At 35.3% G+C, this 19,268-nt stretch overlaps 1 long non-coding RNA gene across 1 annotated transcript in view; it reads left to right on the top strand.

The window, feature by feature from the left end:
• LOC121018529 (uncharacterized) overlaps positions 1 to 18,703 on the top strand; it is a 102,768-nt gene extending 84,065 nt beyond the window's left edge. Inside the window, exons 3-4 of the long non-coding RNA XR_005785217.1 lie at positions 15,629 to 15,774; positions 18,587 to 18,703. This is a non-coding gene — a long non-coding RNA (uncharacterized LOC121018529). The remainder of the gene's footprint in view (positions 1 to 15,628; positions 15,775 to 18,586) is intronic.
• Positions 18,704 to 19,268: the final 565 nt, after the last annotated feature.

Below are 19,268 nucleotides of genomic sequence, written 5' to 3'. Positions count from 1 at the left end.
CATGTGATCACTTTTAGATATTCCTGCCACAGATGCTTAGCCAGACTGTAATCATGAGAGCATACCAGACAAACACTAATAGAGAGACACTTTACAAAATCACTGGCTTATAAACTTCAAAAGTGTCAAGATCGTGAAAGTCAAAGAAAGACTAAAGAACTATTGCTGAACAAAGGAGACTAAAGGGACATGAGAACTAAATACAACATGTGATTCTGAACCAGATTTATTTTGCTAAAATATGCATTTTGGAGACTTTTAGTGGAAATTGAATGAGGTTGAGCATTAGATAGTAGTATCAATGTTATTTCTATGATTTTTATAGTTTTATTGTAGCTTTGTATAGAAATGTTCTCATTTGTAGGAAATATACTAAAGTATTCCTGGGTATAAGGGCAACACGTTGGCAAGTGACTCTCAAATGGTTCAGGAAGTGAAAATTTTTTGCACAGCACCTATCCCTTTTTCTTTTCTGTAAATTTGAGACTGTTTCAAAATTAGTGCAATTTTTTTAAGTTAAAAGACGAGTAAAAAGTCACTTGTGAGTTTCTCATCTAGAGATATAACCATTGGTAACCTTGGTTTATAGCTTCCCAGGTTTTGTTGATATATATACATATATACACATACATATATATATATACACATACATATATATATAATTTATTATTTATTATTTTAGTGAATATGATCATACCATTCTTAATATTTTATAGTTTTCTTTTTTCACTTAACAATAAGCATGATGATTTTCTCATTTCATTTAATGTTTTTATTACTAAATAACATAAAATGCCTGCTAGTGTTTCATCATTTGGATTATGACAGTTTATTTAACCAATCTCTTGTTTTAGAACATTTAGGTTTTCTTTATTAAGTTACATGTATTATTTTACTGCTACATTAGAAATGAAAATAAACTGTGAGCAGGTGCAAACACATGCCACTTCATGAATATTATAGAACAATGGAGGCCCCCAATTGTAGGTGCCTGGCTGGCTCAGTGGGTAGAGCATGTGACTTTTGATCTTGAGTTTGAGCCCCACGTTGAGTGTAGAGATTACTTTTAAAAAAGGGGCTTATCCTGTAGTGGGTGATAGGACTTTTCACACAAAGGTCATCCATGGTGAGATTATTGACAGCATTTGCCAGGTGGAGTTTATGTACCAATGGAAAGTTTAAAAATGAACATAAGGGAACATCGGCTACTCCTGACCTCTTAGCCAGGCAGTATGGATGAGAAGACATCAGAAGGTGCCTAAAATCTCTCCAAACACATAGGTTTACAAAAACACAAGTCCAAAACCAAAATACTTAGGCAATGTTGAAATTTGCTCTTGGGAGGAGATTCCCATTTTACAAGTGTTTGAACCCACTTTTTCCTGCTGGATAGTTTCCTTTGAAGGAAGAGAATTTTTTTTTCTTTAGTTTTAGTTTTCTTTAGTTTCAGTCTGTCAAACTTCTCCACTTCTGACCTTTCACTCATCCTGACTAAAAGAAAAACTGAAGAATTGAAGACTGGCCAAAGGCCAACCACTGGACTAACTCTGTACCGTACCCTGGACGAACTTAGCCTTCCTGTGCAGAGCCATTTTGGTTGTTTTCAGCTCACTTCTGTTCATTTCTATATGGAAATGAAATTTCTGAGCTGAAAAATAGGCATAAATTTAGGGTTTTGAAAGCATATTGAAAATTATCTTTCAGAAAAGTTGAACCAAGTTACTTTACTATTATCTAACATTAGTGACCATTTTTCCACAAGTTCACAGATAATGATTATTATAAACCATTTTATTTTTTAGCAAAGAGTTCAAATAAAATATCATCTTAATTTTCATTTCAGTTTTGAGTAGATTATACATTATATCTGTCATTTGTATTTCTTCTTTTGGAAATTTACCTTTGCTTATTTTCTGCAATAGTACCCTTTTCTATTGAATATATTTATACATTATCTTTATGTGGAATGATATTAACCTTCTTTCTCTCATTTATCATGTAGGTATATTCTTTTCCATGTATATTGGCATTGTTTCTGTTTTCATTATTCTCAGGAAACAAAAACTTTCTCAATTGTGATTTGTCTTTCAGTGTTTTTACATTGCCAAATATATTTATTTTATTTAGAGTCAAGCTTAGAAATGCATTTACCACCTGATTATCATCTGTTTATACAAATTCATCTATTTATATATATTTTAAAAGTGATTTAGTGTTGGAATTTCTTACGTATACAGAGTAAAGTAGGGACATAGCTTTTTCTCAAAAGATAACATTGTGACGACAACAAAACTACAATGAATTCTGCTTACTTTGGTCTGCTCCTGGACTCTGAGGCTCTCTCTCAAACCAATATATGCCTTATTTATAGGCCTCGTTTCTTGGAGCAGGAGCACAAGCAGTCATCATGCTCCAGAAATAGAGTGTGACTGTACAGTTTGGCGGGGGGACTCAATCAGGTACAATGAAACCTTCCACATGATGGCCCTTGTTTTTGTTTGTAGTCTCTGTCTTGAAGAAATAAAAATCTAGGTTTTTACAGTACAGCAGAACAAGCAGAATTGTAGTAGTTTACATTTTTTGAAAGAACACATTTATTCAATAAAATGTCTGTAGTACTAAGAAACAAAGCTATCTTGTGTATTTGAAGTATGTTGAAAAATCAGTGATGTGTTTTCCAATAACTTATATCCAAATGAGGCTTTGGAGTCCAATTTCTGAAACAACTTTGGATAACAAGAATTAAGATTAACGCTTTTTGAGTCTAGATGGCACATTATTTTCTTTCTTATATTTAGTTTTTATTTTTATCAAAATCTGTTCATAGAATAAAAAGTCAAACACTGACAGTAACCAACATGGTAGTCTTTTTGCCAAACATTTTGGTTCTTTCCAGTTTTGAGTGCATGATAGGATTGCATGTTTTTGGCTTCCCTTATAGTTGGATGGAGCCAGTGAATTGTAAGCAGAAAAGGGGTGTGTCACTTCCCGGCTGGAGCACTTAATGATGAAAATGAGACTTTCCGGAACTTTCTTCACCCTGGTACAGTGCCTGGCAACATTTAAAATGGTAGCTGCTCCATTGGCCTGCATCTATGAGAATACAACAAACAGGCTGCCGCTGTCAGCAGTGGACATTTAATGTAAGCATTAAATAAATATGTGTGCTTATAGTCCCTGAGATTTTGAGTTTTTTGTTTTTGGAGAATAACCTAGTCTATCATAATTGATATAATATTAGTAATGTATTACTTTTATTTTGTATTACTTATCACAACTATCTAATTATGGTTATTTACTTTCATTATTTTATTTTAGTTTATATAATTTATTTATATTTATTAGTTTATCACTATAATTATTATAATTATAGCAAACAAATAGTTCTTATTATGTGTCAGACATGTTTCTAGTGCTTTACACGTGTTAATTCATTAAAAAAATTTTTTTTACATTTTATTTATTTTTGAGAGAGAGACAGAGCACAAATGGGGGAGGGGCAGAGAGAGAGGGAGACACATAATCGGAAGCAGGCTCCAGGCTCTGAGCTGTCAGCATGGAACCCTAAGCGGGGCTTGAACTCATGAACCGTGAGATCATGACCTGAGCCAAAGTCGGACATTTAATTGACTGAGCCACCAGGTTCCCCTGTATTAATTCATTTAATGTTTAAAATTATTCACTGAGATAAGTACCATTATTATTCCCTTTTTATACATGATGAAACTGAGGAACAAGGAAGTTGCATAACTTGTTCAAGTAAGTAAGTGGTAGAACTTAATTTTGAACCCAGGCAGTTGTTCCCAGAGACCAGCATCTTAACCACCGAGGCAGTTCTATAACACTTCCATGGTTTTCTATTGCTGTGGAATAAGTTACCAGAACTTAGTGGCTTAAAACAACACCTATCTATGATCTTGCAGCTTCTGTGAAATAGGTGTCATGCCTGATTCTCAGCTAGATTCTCTGCCTCAGGATCTCAGCAGGCTATAATAAAAGCTATTGGCATGGAGGCTTGACTGGGGAAGAATTCACTTCTAAGTTTTTCAGGTATGTTGGCCAAATTTCTTTACAACTCTATGACTGAGGAATATGGCTTTTTGCTGGCTGTAGGCTGGTGGCTACACTCAGGTCTGAAAGGCTACCTGCAATTTCTTGTCATGTCAGCCTTTCCATAGGCAATTCACAACATGGAAGTTTATTTCTTCAAAGTCAGCAGGAGAGTCTCTCTAGTGCATGCCAGCAAGATGAAGATGTGTGTGTGTGTGTGTGTGTGTGTGTGTGTATTATATTGTAACATTGAGTTATCAGCTTAACATAGGAGTGCCATCTTATTACATTTACCGTATCCCTTACTTATTTATGGAAGTGTCAGCCCATCAGTATCATCATAATACTTTGCCATATGATATACTCTAATCATGGGAGTAACATCCCATCACCTTTGCCATATTCTACTTGTTAGTAGCAGGCCAACATCCCACTCACATTCAAAGGGAGGGATTGTATAGGGTGTGAAGCACTGGATGGTGGTAGTCAAGCTAAGGTCCACTATAGATAGCAAAAGAAAATGGAAGTGGAATGATAAATAAAAAATATTCATGACATTTTACAAACACTGTAAGTAGAGAAGTCTGTAAAAAAGGAAAAGACATTCAAAGAATAAAAAGGGGCCTTGGATATTAAGCATATGACTTTCAAAAAATTAATTTCTAATTAAATTTTAAATTTAAATTAAAAAACTTTTAATTAAAATGTGATTGCAGAATTTTTGTAAATCCTCCATCGAATTTTTAATATCCAAGGGCCTTTTTTTTTCTTTGACTATTCCTTCTTTTTATAGAATTCTGTGCATATATTATGGATGTATTATTTCCTTTTATCTCAAAGAGTTTTAACAATTGTTATATTTTTCAATATTTCTCCTTTCTGCATAGTTTTGCTTTTTCTAAGTTTCTTTTACCTGTTTTTTGGGGGGTCTTGATCTTCCATATTAGGTGCTTGCCTCAAAGGTCTAGTGATTGTTAACTATTGGCTTATATTTAAGAATATGGAATAAAAAGCTGAGTGGAAGCTCTGTGATTGTGGGTGTGGTTTGCCTACTGGATTCTTCTCTGTAAGGTGATGTCATTGGGTGCTTTCACATACCCTTCATTGTTAGCATTTTGGGGTCTATTTTCTTGCACTGGTCAGTTCCAGAAAAGACTCTTTCAGTCATGTTTGTGGAGGGCATATGTTTAGCTGTACAAATTTGGGGAGCTGAGAGATGGCAGGAGACTAAAGACCTCAAGATTAAGTGGGTAAATGTACACTGGATCCCTAAAATGTACCTGGTATCCCTGTTTGGAGAACAAACCTGTAGTCCTTCAGCTGAGTGGGGTGCAGAATGGAATCTGACAAATTAATTGAATTTGATTACCTCCCCCAATTTTTAGCCTCACCTTCATTTCCACTTCCAGAGGTAGAAATCTACCAGTTCCTGAAGACTCTTCAGGGTTCCTGGGTGTAAATCCTGCTGTCTATCAGTTTTTCCCACTGAGAGCTTAAGGTGCTGTTTTCTCAAATCTTCAAGGTCAGTTAGCTCTCAGCCACTTGTTTTCTAGATTCTGAAGTTGCTGCTGCTGCTGCCTCCTTTCCCATTCTCTTTGTCTTTGTAATTTGTCTATTTAAAAACAAACAAAGAACTCAATAGGTTTCAGGGAAGAATTGAATGCAAATATGTGTATTCAATTCACCATTTTTAACCTGAAGTGATGGCTCTCAATTTACATTCTTGATTTCATACAATATCAAATTTTGTATTTTACCATATTTCTGACAATTTCTTTTTTTTTTTCCTCGAGAAATGACAAGATTTTACACTGGGATATCATCATTCCCCTTCCCATCTTACCCTCTGTCTGAACCAAACTTCTAACATGTTCAAAAGAGTCATCTTTCTTGGGCCCACCCCCATACTGAGGAACTTACTCTCCTCTTCCTGACCAACAAAGGATTACTGGGATCTATAGCTTGTGTATCAGGTATCTTACTACATTGAAGACAGCTGGTCTTTTAAAGGAGTGTTGTTGACATGCATGTAGTATGGAGAAATAAATGGCAAAAGCAAAAAACCCTCTTGTTTAGGATCAGAAGACCTGACTTTGAATCCTGGATCTTCTTTGAGCCTAATTTTTTGTCCTTAGAAGAGAATAATGCTATTTATTTCACAAGGTTACTGTGAAGTTTCAAAGGATAATACATGTAAAGTATGAAGCAGAGATAGTTTTCAAGTTTAAGATGGCAGATCAAAAGTGTACCAGAGAAATGTGTCCCTTAAGGGAGAAAAACAAAAACAAAAACAAAACAAACAAAAAAACCCCAACAACCAGATAATAAAATGACCAATAAACCTCAAAATTTAGCAACTGTGAATAAGAACTGCATTGTGAAAAGTCTTGGCTCCCAAACAAGCACCCTTGTACCCTGTTTGTTTGAACACCAGTTTGGTAACTAAACTGAAATGAGCCGAAGCCTGAGGGTGACTCCCACCCATGAATAGCAAATCCTTCCGTCCAGGTAGTTTTGTAAGCCCTGTGGAAAGCATTTAATCAGATCTCAGAAAAGAGCTAATAGTCAGATATAACAGGAGAGAAACAGGTGATAGATCAGGATCAAGATGGTGGAAGGTAGCAGTAGTAGCCTGAAAGATGATTAAATTTTGGATATAATTTGAAGGTAGAGCCTACAAGATTGGATGTGAGTATGAGAGAAACAATACAGGCAAGGATGGTCTCAAGTTCTTTTGGTGTGATGAACTGAAAATAAAGAATCTCCACTAGCTGAGTTAGGCAGGATTACAGGAGAGTAGGTTTAGGTAGGTGGATGGGAGAGATAAGGAACTTAGTTTTGGTCATGTTATGTCTGAGACACCTACTAGATATTTAAGTAGGATTGTCAAGTAAGCAGCTGGATATGTGGGTGTGGAGTTCTGAGCAATCTGGGATAGAGATGTAAATTCAACAAGCATCAGAATATGTGTGTGTATGTGTGTGTATTTGTATATGCATGAATGTGTGTGTGTCATGGGATTGAGTGTGTAAATGAGGGCAAAAAGAGAGACACTTGGTACCTAAAGAAACAAAGTGATAATTAAAACATTGTGAAATCAATGGATAAATTATAAAGAACAAGGAACAGAATAATAATTGCTGAAAATTAAATTGCTAGCATAATAGAATTATTTAGAATCAGGGGCGCCTGGGTGGCTCAGTCGGTTAAGCATCTGACTTCAGCTCAGGTCATGATCTCACGGTCCATGCATTCAAGCCCCGCGTCGGGCTCTGTGCTGATTGCTCAGAGCCTGGAACCTCTTTTGGATTCTGTGTCTCCCTCTCTCTCTGACCCTCCCCCATTCATGCTTTGTCTCTCTCTGTCTCAAAAATAAATAAATGTTAAAAAAAATTAAAAAAAAAAGAATTATTTAGAATCATAAAAAATACTGATAAAGAGAAATTAAAGCAATTAGGAGGGGCTGATTAATAGGTATGCAGGACAGAGAAAGACAATCCAACATATGAGTAATTAATTTCCTAACAGTAGAGAGCCCAAATAGAACAAATGAGCATTATGGAAAATATAAACATGTTTGTTGAATAAACTAACATTTGAGTTGGATCAGTAAAGATTTTATACTTTGTTTCCTAGTTTGAGTAGTATGCATAGTTAGCATGCCTAATACAGAATTTTAATTTATTTAAAGCACTACTTTTAAGTCAATATTATGTAGGGTCAAATTTGTTACAGGTAATATAGAAAAATCTGGTGGGTGTTTTTTATTTTGTTTTGTTTCGGCTGTTGGAGAGTTCTCCATAACGCAATGTAAAACCTATTTGTTGAAGCCCATCTCATAAATACTTGAGCTAATACTGCTCTTGCATTTGCTTTTCTACCAGCTAAGTATTATGTTTACTCAGATTCAGTTTTGTCCCCAAACTGATCATGGGAACAATACAGTTAATACTAATCACCTAACTTAATTGAATATTATATAAGCCCATGAAATACGAGAGTAAAGGAGCATTATTTTTTCTCTGAGAACAAGGTGGGAAGGTCTCTGGTTTGGATATACAAGGTTGTAAGAAACCATTGCTGTCTACCTAATTACCAAAGACAAGCTGGATAAGATTTAGAAACCACTATAGAGCTGAGAACACAAAGAAACCTAAATTAACCATATTCCAGAAAATGACATGCCTTCATAGAAGAGAAAAGACACATGGCTGTTTTCATGCCTTTTGGAAAACAGGGGAAGAAGAACTTACCAGAGATAAGGATAAGGAGAAAACAATCAAACTTTCAAGGAACTTATAATGGCTACCAATGGGTAGGTATCACAGCTTAGAATTCCACATATCACAGCTGCAGACAGATGGGCACCCACCCACCTACTCTTCTGAGGCCTTCACACAGTGCTTGGGGTAGTTTACCAAAGCCTGAGGGCAGAGCAGGAGCGCTGACCAAGTGCAAGGCAGGCAGCCAGCGGAGAACAGGGATAAGGCAGGAGCACTGAAGAAACCCATTCAAGGCACACTGCAATTTCAGTTGGAGTGAGGCAGGAGAGCTAAGAGAAAGCCTCCCAAGGCATTCTGGACCTTCACAGAGTATTAGCAGCTACCCTTTGAAGTTGGCAGCAGGGCATCAGGGACGAGACAGACTTCAGGTTTATAAATCCTGAAGCAGGACTAGAGAGCAAAGAGAACTTCTAAGCAACTCCAAAATCTGACATCCTTGCTATAGGCAGAGATAGAGCTCCCATAGTTCAGAAAGCTGAAGGCATTGCTATAAGGTATAAAGAGATCTCAGGAGTCTCATCAGTTCTCAGAGCCTATCTCCTACTGATGGAAAAATCTCGATCCCATCCTCAAAACATTTAAAGCCCATTGTGAATTGGATCAAACTAATGTTGCAAGAAAGACCAGATCCACCTCGACCACAAGTCAGAATCACTCAGCACCCCATCCCCACTCAAGCATTTTGGCAGGAAAAGAGGTGTGTACTGTTTTCTGGAGGCAACTATTCTTTACTTTATTCTCCATTATTCTTTTAGTAAAATATATCTAGAATAAAATAGAATTTTACAAGATACAGAAGCAAGAAAATGTGCTTAAGAGAGGAAGCAGTCAGTAGAAGCAGACTCAGAGATGAGCCAGTTGTTGGAATTGTCAGACCAGGACTTTTAAATAACAAAAATACAAATACTGAAGGATCTAATGGAAAAAGGTAAAAAAAAAAACATGTATGAAGAAACAAGAAATGTAAGCACAGACACAGAAACTATAAAAGAGAGCCAAAACTGGGATAGAGGAGCCAATCTGAGTAATGTGTGAATGGTGCTCAGCACTTAGATCTATGTCCAGACAATCCCCATGCAGAGAGGGCTGTAAGTTAGAAAGGAGGAAGAGGAGGAGGCGGGAGAGGAATGTGATGTTTTGTGTACAGTATGGTACCTAATAGAAGCGGCAATGAAGGTCAGTAAATGTGTGAACACCCCGTGGGAACAGTAGAAGAGCAAGTATCTCAAGATGACTCACTCAGTTTATTCATGAAAATATAGTATATTTTGGGGACTCCCGAGAACATGTACTGAGGACTTTGCAGGGCTCTGGGGGCTTGCAGAACACATGGAGGCAAAAAGAAAAAGCAAAAGCAATGATGCCTGGATGGTTACTGTTAATATTACTCCAGCTATAAAATAGGTTGATGAGGCCTGCTTGAATTCGGGTTTTGATAACTTACAACAAATCAATTTCCTTTCTTCCAGAACTTTCATGACATGGAAATCGGTTTATTTCCTTCTGTGTATAAAGTTGCTCAGTTGATATAACACATTCACTTAAGAGTTCAAAGAATATGCACCTTGTTTTAGTATAAGTCCTATTGATCTAAACCACAGGTGTTCCACTAACCTTTCCATTTGTTATTGGGAGAAATCAACACTCTTTCTCTCCTTTTGTTTGGCATTCTTTTCCCCCAGAGCACAGCTTATTGTGTGAGGCTATGCCTTTTCTATTTTCATTTTATAACAGCTACTAGGAGCTATTTTAGTTACCTGACGTTTATCTAGACAACGTATTATTCTCAGGTCACCTGTTTTTATTTCTGGTGAAACTCAACTATACTTAATAGACCTTTCTATCTTAATTAATTACTTATTAGCACTGCATTTCAACTCTATTGGTTGATAACAATCAACAGTTTTAACTTCACCAGCCTTTAGTTCAGGTTTCAGTGTATTGATTTGAACAAGTATGCAACCCTGTCAAAAATGGATTAATAATGGATAAATGGTTAATGTAAAAATGGATTGCTGGTATCCTTAAGACTCAGTAATATTCTTAACAGAGCTCCAATGAAAAGCCACTTTTTAAAAGGTAATACAGGTAACATATAGTACTAAGTTAAGTATAAAAATAATACAGATAATGAGTTGCCTCAATTTATGTGCAACAGAATCTGATGGGAATGTTTAAACCCTGCAACACTTGTGATTTTTAACTCTGTATTTGCAATAACACTTGCATCTGTAAGATAAAATGTAACAATGGTAGTTACTGAATTCTTAATTATAGGTATCCAGAGTTTTGGTTTCAAAAAACACTAAAGTTTACTATACAGTCAAATAAGAATACTCCTCAGTATTTGTGCAAGTGAGTGTGATTTTTGGGTATTGGTGGCTACATTCATACTGGTACAAAGGTGGCAAAGAAATGAAAGGCATCTAGGGCAACCAGACTGCATTTGGGGTATATCTTATTTATGATACACAACAAGTGCCAGGTAAAAATCTGGACTTGCAAAGTAAACCTATTAACAGTTGATTATTTAATTTTCCAAAGCATTCGCTGCTGGGTATTTTTAAATTGTAGGCAGTGCAAAGTATTACAATGCTTGCCACGTTGATTACTAAAAGCAAGGTGTATGCACCCCTTCCACACCTGCAAACAGGTCCTGGGTTTGCCTCACAGGCAAGTTTATTTCCTTTTTTTTCTCCACCTCTCCCACAAGGAACTTCTAAATAGATGGATTTGCTAACAGTTTTATTCACATCTCTACCAAATTTGTTCGGAAAACTTGGCATTTAGCAGTGGTTGTAAATTTGCTACTGCCACTAATCACTAATGTGGGTGTACCTGAGAAGAAAGCATCTCACAAATGAGGTAATGCAAGTGGGCCTGGGAGGGCTGAGTTCAGGGTCTCCTGCCTGACAATAAACTTCTTGCATCCTGATTTTTCTTCCTCCATTTACTCAGAGGTAGAAGCACAAAGAGTAGAATTTGTGGCGTCAGGTTCATTTATATACGTGCATTGTTCAAAACCATTTGTGACTTGGGCAGGGCTGAATTTTTAATTTCTGTGATCCTAGGTAAGAAAAGATTCAAATGACCCACATAAAGTTAACAATTAAGAGTTTAAAAGAACAAAACACAAAAAACTTGTTCTTTTGAAGTGAAAAGTTTCGGATTATCTTAAAGTAAATGGATTAGCAAAAATGTGTCTCCTTACAATGACTCAAGTATAATTACTGATTTTGTTTTTAACCTTTTACTTCTCTTTTTCTCTGATTCTTTAAGCAATTATATTCAGAATTGATATAATGGTGTGCTCCATTAGGAGTTCAAAGGCGATTTGCTCACAATTGAAAACTTTTGTGCTTCAAAGACACTATCAAGAAAATGAAAAGTCAACCCACTGGAAGAAAATGTTGGCAAATCATATTAGCAATAAAGGATTTGTATTTAGAATTCATGAACAAGTCTTATAGGTCAATAAGGAGAAAACAACCTAATTTAAAAATGAGCAAAGGATTTGAATAGACACTTCTCCAAAAAGATATGCAAGTAGGTAATAAGCACATGAAAAGAGTGTCATCATCTTTGGTCGTTGAGAATACAAATCAAAACCACAATGAAACCAATTTTCTGCCCACTAGAATGGCTATAATAAAAAGACTGACAGTAGCAAGTGTTGGCAAGAATGTGGTGAAATTAGAACTCATACATTGCTGGTGGGAATGTAAAATGATACAGCCATTTTGCAAAACAGTTTGGCAGTTTCTCTTTTTTTAACTTTTTTTTTTTAAATTTATTTATTTTGAGAGAGAAAGAGCATGCACACATGTTTGGGCATAAGTGGGGGAGGTGCAGAGAGAGAGAGAATCAGAGGCAGGCTCTGCATTGTCAACACAGAGCCCCACAGAGTCCCACAGAGCCCCCACAGAGCTCGAGCTCACAAACTGTGACATTATGACCTGAGCTGAAATCAAGAGTCAGATGCTTAACTGCCTGAACCACTCCGGAACGCTGGTTAGTTTCTTAAGTTAATCATAGATTTACCATATGACTCAGTAATTCTACTCCTACTCACAAAAAATTGGTAACATGTATCTATACACAAACTTGTACACAAATGTTTGTAGCAGCATCAATAACAACATCCAAAAAGTCAAAACAATTCAAGTATCTCTCATCAGATGAATGGATAGACAAAATGTAGAATATCTATACAATAGAATACTATTCATCAAAGAAGAGACAACATGCTACAACATGGATGAACCTCTAAATCTCAAAAACATCTCAGTAAAACAGCCTGATGTAAAAGGGCATATATTATTCTATCTATATGAAATGTTCCCAAAAGGTAAACATTTAAAGACAAAAAAGTAGATTATTGGTTGCATAGGGCTGGGAGTAAAAATGAGGGTGATTGTTAATAGGCATAATATTTCCTTTAAGGATGATGACAACATTCTACAATTGGATTCTATTGATTCACTAAAATTCATTGAATTGGGGGCGCCTGGGTGGCTAAGTCAGTTAAGCGTCCGACTTCAGCTCAGGTCATGATCTCACGGTCCCTGAGTTCGAGCCCTGTGTCGGGCTCTGTGCTGACAGCTCAGAGCCTGGAGCCTGTTTCGGATTCTGTGTCTCCCTCTCTCTCTGATACTCCCCCATTCATGCTCTGTCTCTCTCTGTCTCAAAAATAAATAAACGTTAAAAAAAATTTTTTTTAATAAAAAAATAAAATAAAATAAAATTCATTGAATTGTACATCAAAATGAGTGACTTGTATGGTGGTTGGTAAATTATATATCAATAAAGTTTATGGGAAAAAATTGTAAGTTCAAACCCAGATCCTGAGGGAAACTACCACTTACCAGATGGTATTCTTAATTTTGGTGAGCTTCTCTGTATTGTACAAGGTTAGTAAGGACCCAGACTTGGACAATGAATTTAGAAAAATGCAGGTTTGGTATTTATTTTATGGAAGTTATCTGGGTGCTTGGTTTGGGGAAACAGGAGCAGAACTGGGGTGATAGGACACATGCTCTTACATGGGCATTGCTACTTGATGATGGCTGACAGGATCCAGGAAGGTGCCCAAGATGATCAGCTAATTCCAACTCTGAAGCTTCAGTTTCTTCCGGGGATTCTTTAATGAGTTTCAAGGAGTAAGATGCAATGAACTTAACTCCTGACAAAAATATTTCCTGACTGTTGACAACAAGAATAGATTGTCTTAAATTGGAGGATATATTAAGTAATTTTAAACCTGACAAACAGGACTCCAATTTCAAGAGCTTTTAATAGCATCTTTCTCTAGACCTTAAATATGGTGGAAAAACTTATGAAATTCCCTCCAAAACAAAAGTAAAGAAAAAAGCTCTTATTTTGATATCATTTCCCAGAGAACAGACACTATGCTAGTGCTAAATAAAGTTAAGTGTGCCTTCAATGCCTTAGTGTCTGCTTGTACCCCTACACCTGTTTTTTTTTTTCCTGGTGAGAAAAATAAAGAAACGGAAAACATGGTCTCACAAGCTTCAAGTCTCTGTCCAAACTTATTTATGAAGTGTAGAGGTCCAAGTTCCAACACAATCGTCATTTTGAGTGAAAATTTTTCTCTGAAAATGTAAAATAGGCACACATTAAGAAGCCAAATGTTCGTTAGTTACCTGCTCCCATCCTCCACTCTCCCCCTCTTGTTTTCAAGGATATGTTCTGCATGATGGAAGCTAAAAGGTGGCAGCTGTGCCAAAGTAGTGGACCCTAAATCGCTGAGCAAAAATGAGAGAGGAGAGGCTCTGATTGCTCACAGTACAGGAGTGAATATGCGCTCTCAACCACAAATCAAGGGAACTGAAAAAAAAAAAAAAAAAAGGCCCAATCAAGGCAGTAATGGCCTCCACTTCACAATCAGACAAGTGCTTCTTACTTGAAAAATCCTACCATTTATAGCTGATTGCTAACCCTGGCCTCATTTCTAATCTAAAGGGCGAGTAATAATTTGGAAAAGAAATTATAACAACTTCCCAACAATTTAGCAAATTGTTATTATTTCAGGGGGAGGGGAGGGGGTAGAAAGGAGTTGCTTTTGTAACATGTTTCTCTTGTGGGCTACCATTTTTATGACATCAAATCCCATTGCTTCCATGCTAGAATACCAACTAAAATATATTGGAAATCTGTATCTTTTAAATGGTGATATTTTATGCCACATTACATATTTCAATACGGTCAAAGTTACGGGTCTCTGAAGAAAACCGGAGGAAGAAGGGGTGTCAGTTCTTTCGTACACATTTACCTACAATATTCCCAAATAAGTTTGAGTGAATGTCCTTGAGTATCACTGTTTTAGAAGGGATTTTGACCTTTTGGAGAATTTGACTTCATACAAAAAAAATTTATGCTGTTAAATACTCCACTGGCTTTTTCCTTCATTATTGCAGTGTTGATGGACTTGGTTCAGGTAAGGTTTCTGTTACTAGAAATATAGTCATATATAATCATCTTCTACACTCTTACTTTTGAACTTCTACATTAGAATGAAATATATATTTCATGTATATATTTCATATATATATATATATATAAACATAGGTACTGGTTTGGAAATTAATGTAATTGTTTTCTACTGAGCAAAACATTCACACACACAGACACACACACACACACACACACACACGTGTATATAATATTGTATGAAAGAGGTTAGGACCATGCTGCTTTCTATGAAAGAAAATTACTTGATAAGAGTATGGGACAGAGGTATATTGAATAACAGAGGCAGAAAAGATACTGGAGACCACCCTATTCAGCCTCTTAATTATTATACAAATGAGGAAACAAAGGCTGGGTAAAGGTAGTAGCTTCCTAAAGGCCACACAGCTAGTAAATGTCAGATTAAATTAAAACCTGGATATCTTTACTCCCACCATTGCACCTTTTGCATTATATCCTTTCTTCCAAATGCCTTTAAATTATGTATTTTTTTTTTTAGGAATGTGACACGCTAGTACCATCTTGTACAGACAGCAGTGATTTTTGTGAGAAAATATGATGCTTTTGTGAGCAATAGCACTGTTTGTGCATGTGATACCACTTTCTGTTATCCTTGTAATGAAACTTCTCTGTAGTTTAGAACCCTTTCATCTTTAGGGATGAGAAGATTCAAATGTCACCTGTTGAAAATATATCTCATTCTCTTTTATTTTCCAAATGAAGAAGACCAGTTGCCCACAACAACTACAATAGACAATGAGTAGCAGAACTCAAACACAGTATTGTTCTTGCATTTCTCTTTTCAGGTAGGCAACCGACAGAAGAATTCTGCGGACAGAATTCAGGCCACTGCAGCTGTAGCTGTACACAGGCAACTGGCATGTCTGGAAAATCGGGTGGTAATTCTGATTCTAACTTAGCAAACGTGGGACTCCCTATCATTTGAATCAATGTAAGCCCAATTAATGTGTTTTTTATTACTTATTCATTTTTAGCAGAAAAGAATCACTTTCTTTCGGTATTTTTCATATGTCTAGCAAATACTAGGTATAGAAAATACCTCTAGTGTTGAATCAAAGGGAATACTCTGATTTAAATTGAAAATGTTAAACAGAATACACCATGCTTTCTGAAGCACAACAGATTTTAAGCAGATCTAAAAATTGGATTTAGAAAAACAAATATAACTATCTTTATTTATGTGTGTAACTAGAGTAAGAAGGCTAAATTTTTCAGATACCCAGAAATGATTTATAGCTTGTAATTACCTACTCCATTCAATATAAACAGGATCATAATTCATATTACATAATCTATAGCATATTCTAAAATATATAATGCTACTCTGAAAAAGAAATTTCCTCTCATGTCCACCACTATGCCCTGAAAGTGATTTTTTTTTAAAATAAATAAAGACTTGACATTATTAAGTCTCAGAGACGAAAAACAAAGTATTTTTAGGAAGGAGCTTAAAATTTTAAATCTTTAAAGAGTAGGAAATCAGATATTGTAATGGAAGGTATTCATTTTGTTATGGGAAGGAAAAGCTCTGTTCTAATGGATGTATTTGCTGTACTTCACAGATGTTTGAAAATTAGCGAAAAATAAGTAAGACTTTCACTGTGGCTGAGGAGGATCGGAATGTAAAAGCTTAAAGAAACGGAATAGCAAATCCAAAAGTCGATAAAATTTAAAGTAATTACCGTAGGCAAAAACACGAGATAAAGTACCAGGCCTGTGAAGTAGCCGGAATATTTTAGAATTAACAAAAATGAACTTTAGATAAGAAACTTAAAGCATTCTTTCATTTAATAGTTTCCAAATTAGATAAAGTAACCGAATCTACTCACAGTCCAACTAGGAGAAAAATTTAGGGATCTGAGCCCAGGAAAATGTTTTTCAAGGATAGCACTCTTCTAAGAAGTGTCATATTCCGAACCTTCTGTTTTATTAAAACTAAGTATTTTAGAATATTCACACAAGCTAAAATGACCTCTAGTGTTAGGAAATAGATTCTTTAGGGTGAATCAAAAGCACCAAATATTGTTTATAAATACAGTAATGTTAGCACACACATTTGGTCACTGCCTTTAATACAATTAGCTGCTTTAGTCAACACAAAAAGACAAAGTGTGCGATAAAAGCAATCTCTTTTCTCTTGCCCATAAAATAAAAGAATATCTAATCCTCAGATCCACACAAGCAGTTTTAGATTTTTGTCATTCAGAGAGACTTTTGCTCTCATTACAAAATATATGTTTATAACTATGAATTATAGCAGATATGCCTGCAAGGGGAAAAAAAAAGAAGACGTTTTAAATAAAAATTCTGGTAGCATCATCCAGGACAATGTGTGGAACAATTTCAAGCAGGCTTCTTGAGTAGTAAAGGCATCTATATATGGGAAATCCTAGCTTTTATGGGCGAAATGGAAAAGTACTCAAGTTGTTTTAGCTGTATAAATCATTAGACACATTATAAAGAGACTCTAAAATGTAGAAGTACTTAAAAACACTTGTTTCATTAAACCTATACAAATAAATTTTGTAGTAGCTACTTAACAATTCAGTTATATCTTAAAGAGCAAATTTTGGAGGGAGAATGTAATATTATGGAATGAAGTTCCACAAGGCATCATAGAAGAGCAACATATACACTGTAAAGGTATCTCTTTACTGAGAAAAATACAACCAAAAGAGTGTTGTATTAAGATTCTCTATTAACTCTATTATGATTTTTGTGTTTGTGGCAAAAAAATGAAACTAAATACCAGTCAGTGCTATTTAGAGAAGCAAGGAGGAATTAGAACACAAATTAACAAAAACCCTGAATGCACTGTAATAAATTCAAACTGAAACATTAAAATAGAAAATATAGGCATATAGTTAAGTGTTTTAGAAACAATTGACTGCAAATGATAGATACATATGCTAAAAATGGGTTTTATATGCACTGCATTATTTATCAATGAAAATTAGAAAAAAAGTGAAAGTAAGAGCTAATAAAATGCAGATTTGTGATACAGGTTAAAAAATAAAAATTGCTTAACTGAATATCCAAGCACAATGTAACTAGTTTCAGAAAAAAAAAACTAATACCGTATACATATGCATATTGAAAATACACAAAACCATTTTCAAATACACATTTTGAATTCTGCTCTAAGCCTAATTTGAAAGCTTTCCTGGAAAAAAACACCAAGCTCCTTCCTATGTGCTTACTGCTACCACAGTAATTATCTACAAAGAATACGCCATGATGATAAATTTCATTACTCAATAACATGAGTAAACATTAAAATATTTAAAGAATATTGTACTGCATTATGGCTTATTCTATTTAAATCTCACAATTATAGCAGCCTTTTCTTCTTGTATTTCTCTATGGGATGAATTGCTGGGATTTGATAATCTGCTGCTAATGCAAGCTGATATTACAGTCATATGACCTAATTAAACATCAGGATTCATATTTAAAATATATAATTACCAGAGTGTCATTTTTAAAAATGTAATTACTAGTTTCTACTTTAACAGTAAAAATTGATGTACATGTCAACAGACTATGGAAAGTTTTCTGGAAAATGTTTTTCTTCTATGATTGTAAAGAAACAATGAAAAATATCAGTGTTGAAACCCATCATTAATATTATTTTCACAGAATAAATTCCCTTGTCTTTCATCATTGTGAAAATTTCTGCTTCAAGAAGTATATTACATGTCATTTCTTATTGTCACTTGGAATCCATTCATCTTTCTTTACAGGAACATATTTTCATTTTTGGCATTAAAGAAATCCAGGCACAACATTAGCATGATAGGTAAGTGAAGCACAAACTTCCATTATTTTACAACAAAATAGACCCAAAGATTTGGGGCTTTGGGGAGGAATTTTTCATTTCTGAATTGCACAAAATCATTTATAATTACCTCTTAGTGATTTCAGTATCACAAATCCCTTCTGATTAGCCCTCTTTAAAAAAGAGACGAACCTGCTTTAGAATTGTTTGGCCCTGTTGGAAGCCCTGTCTTAGAGAACGACAGATTATGTAATTAAGTTGAATCGTGTATTTTCCATAGAAACAAGGCATGATACTGGAGCTAATGCGAGCTATATGCACATTTCTATATTTAGGCTGCTAACGTCAATAGGGCAGCAGTCACCGACAGACCAACCAAGAGTTAAGGCATCATATGTAGCTTTTTGATTTTAAAAAATAAGGAAAGACAGAAAAAGAAGCGACTATAGAAATGACTGATGAAACGTAACCCTTTTAAAGAACTAGTCTTCATTCCTTGAGTGAAATAATGTCCCCTCAAATAGTATTTTCCCACTTAAAGGATTGATTTGCTTAGAGTGCAGTATAGAGAAGTCTGGGGAAATAGTTAAGTAGAGCATCCAAAAAAGAGATCCAGGCAAGAAAGTAAAAACATAAGTTCACAAAGG

This window comes from Herpailurus yagouaroundi, unplaced genomic scaffold (genome assembly GCF_014898765.1).
Source record: "Herpailurus yagouaroundi ecotype Mexico unplaced genomic scaffold, PumYag 77, whole genome shotgun sequence".
NCBI lineage: Eukaryota > Metazoa > Chordata > Mammalia > Carnivora > Felidae > Herpailurus > Herpailurus yagouaroundi.
Note: the sequence above shows the minus strand (reverse complement) of the source record. Positions and strands in the feature narration are given on the sequence as shown.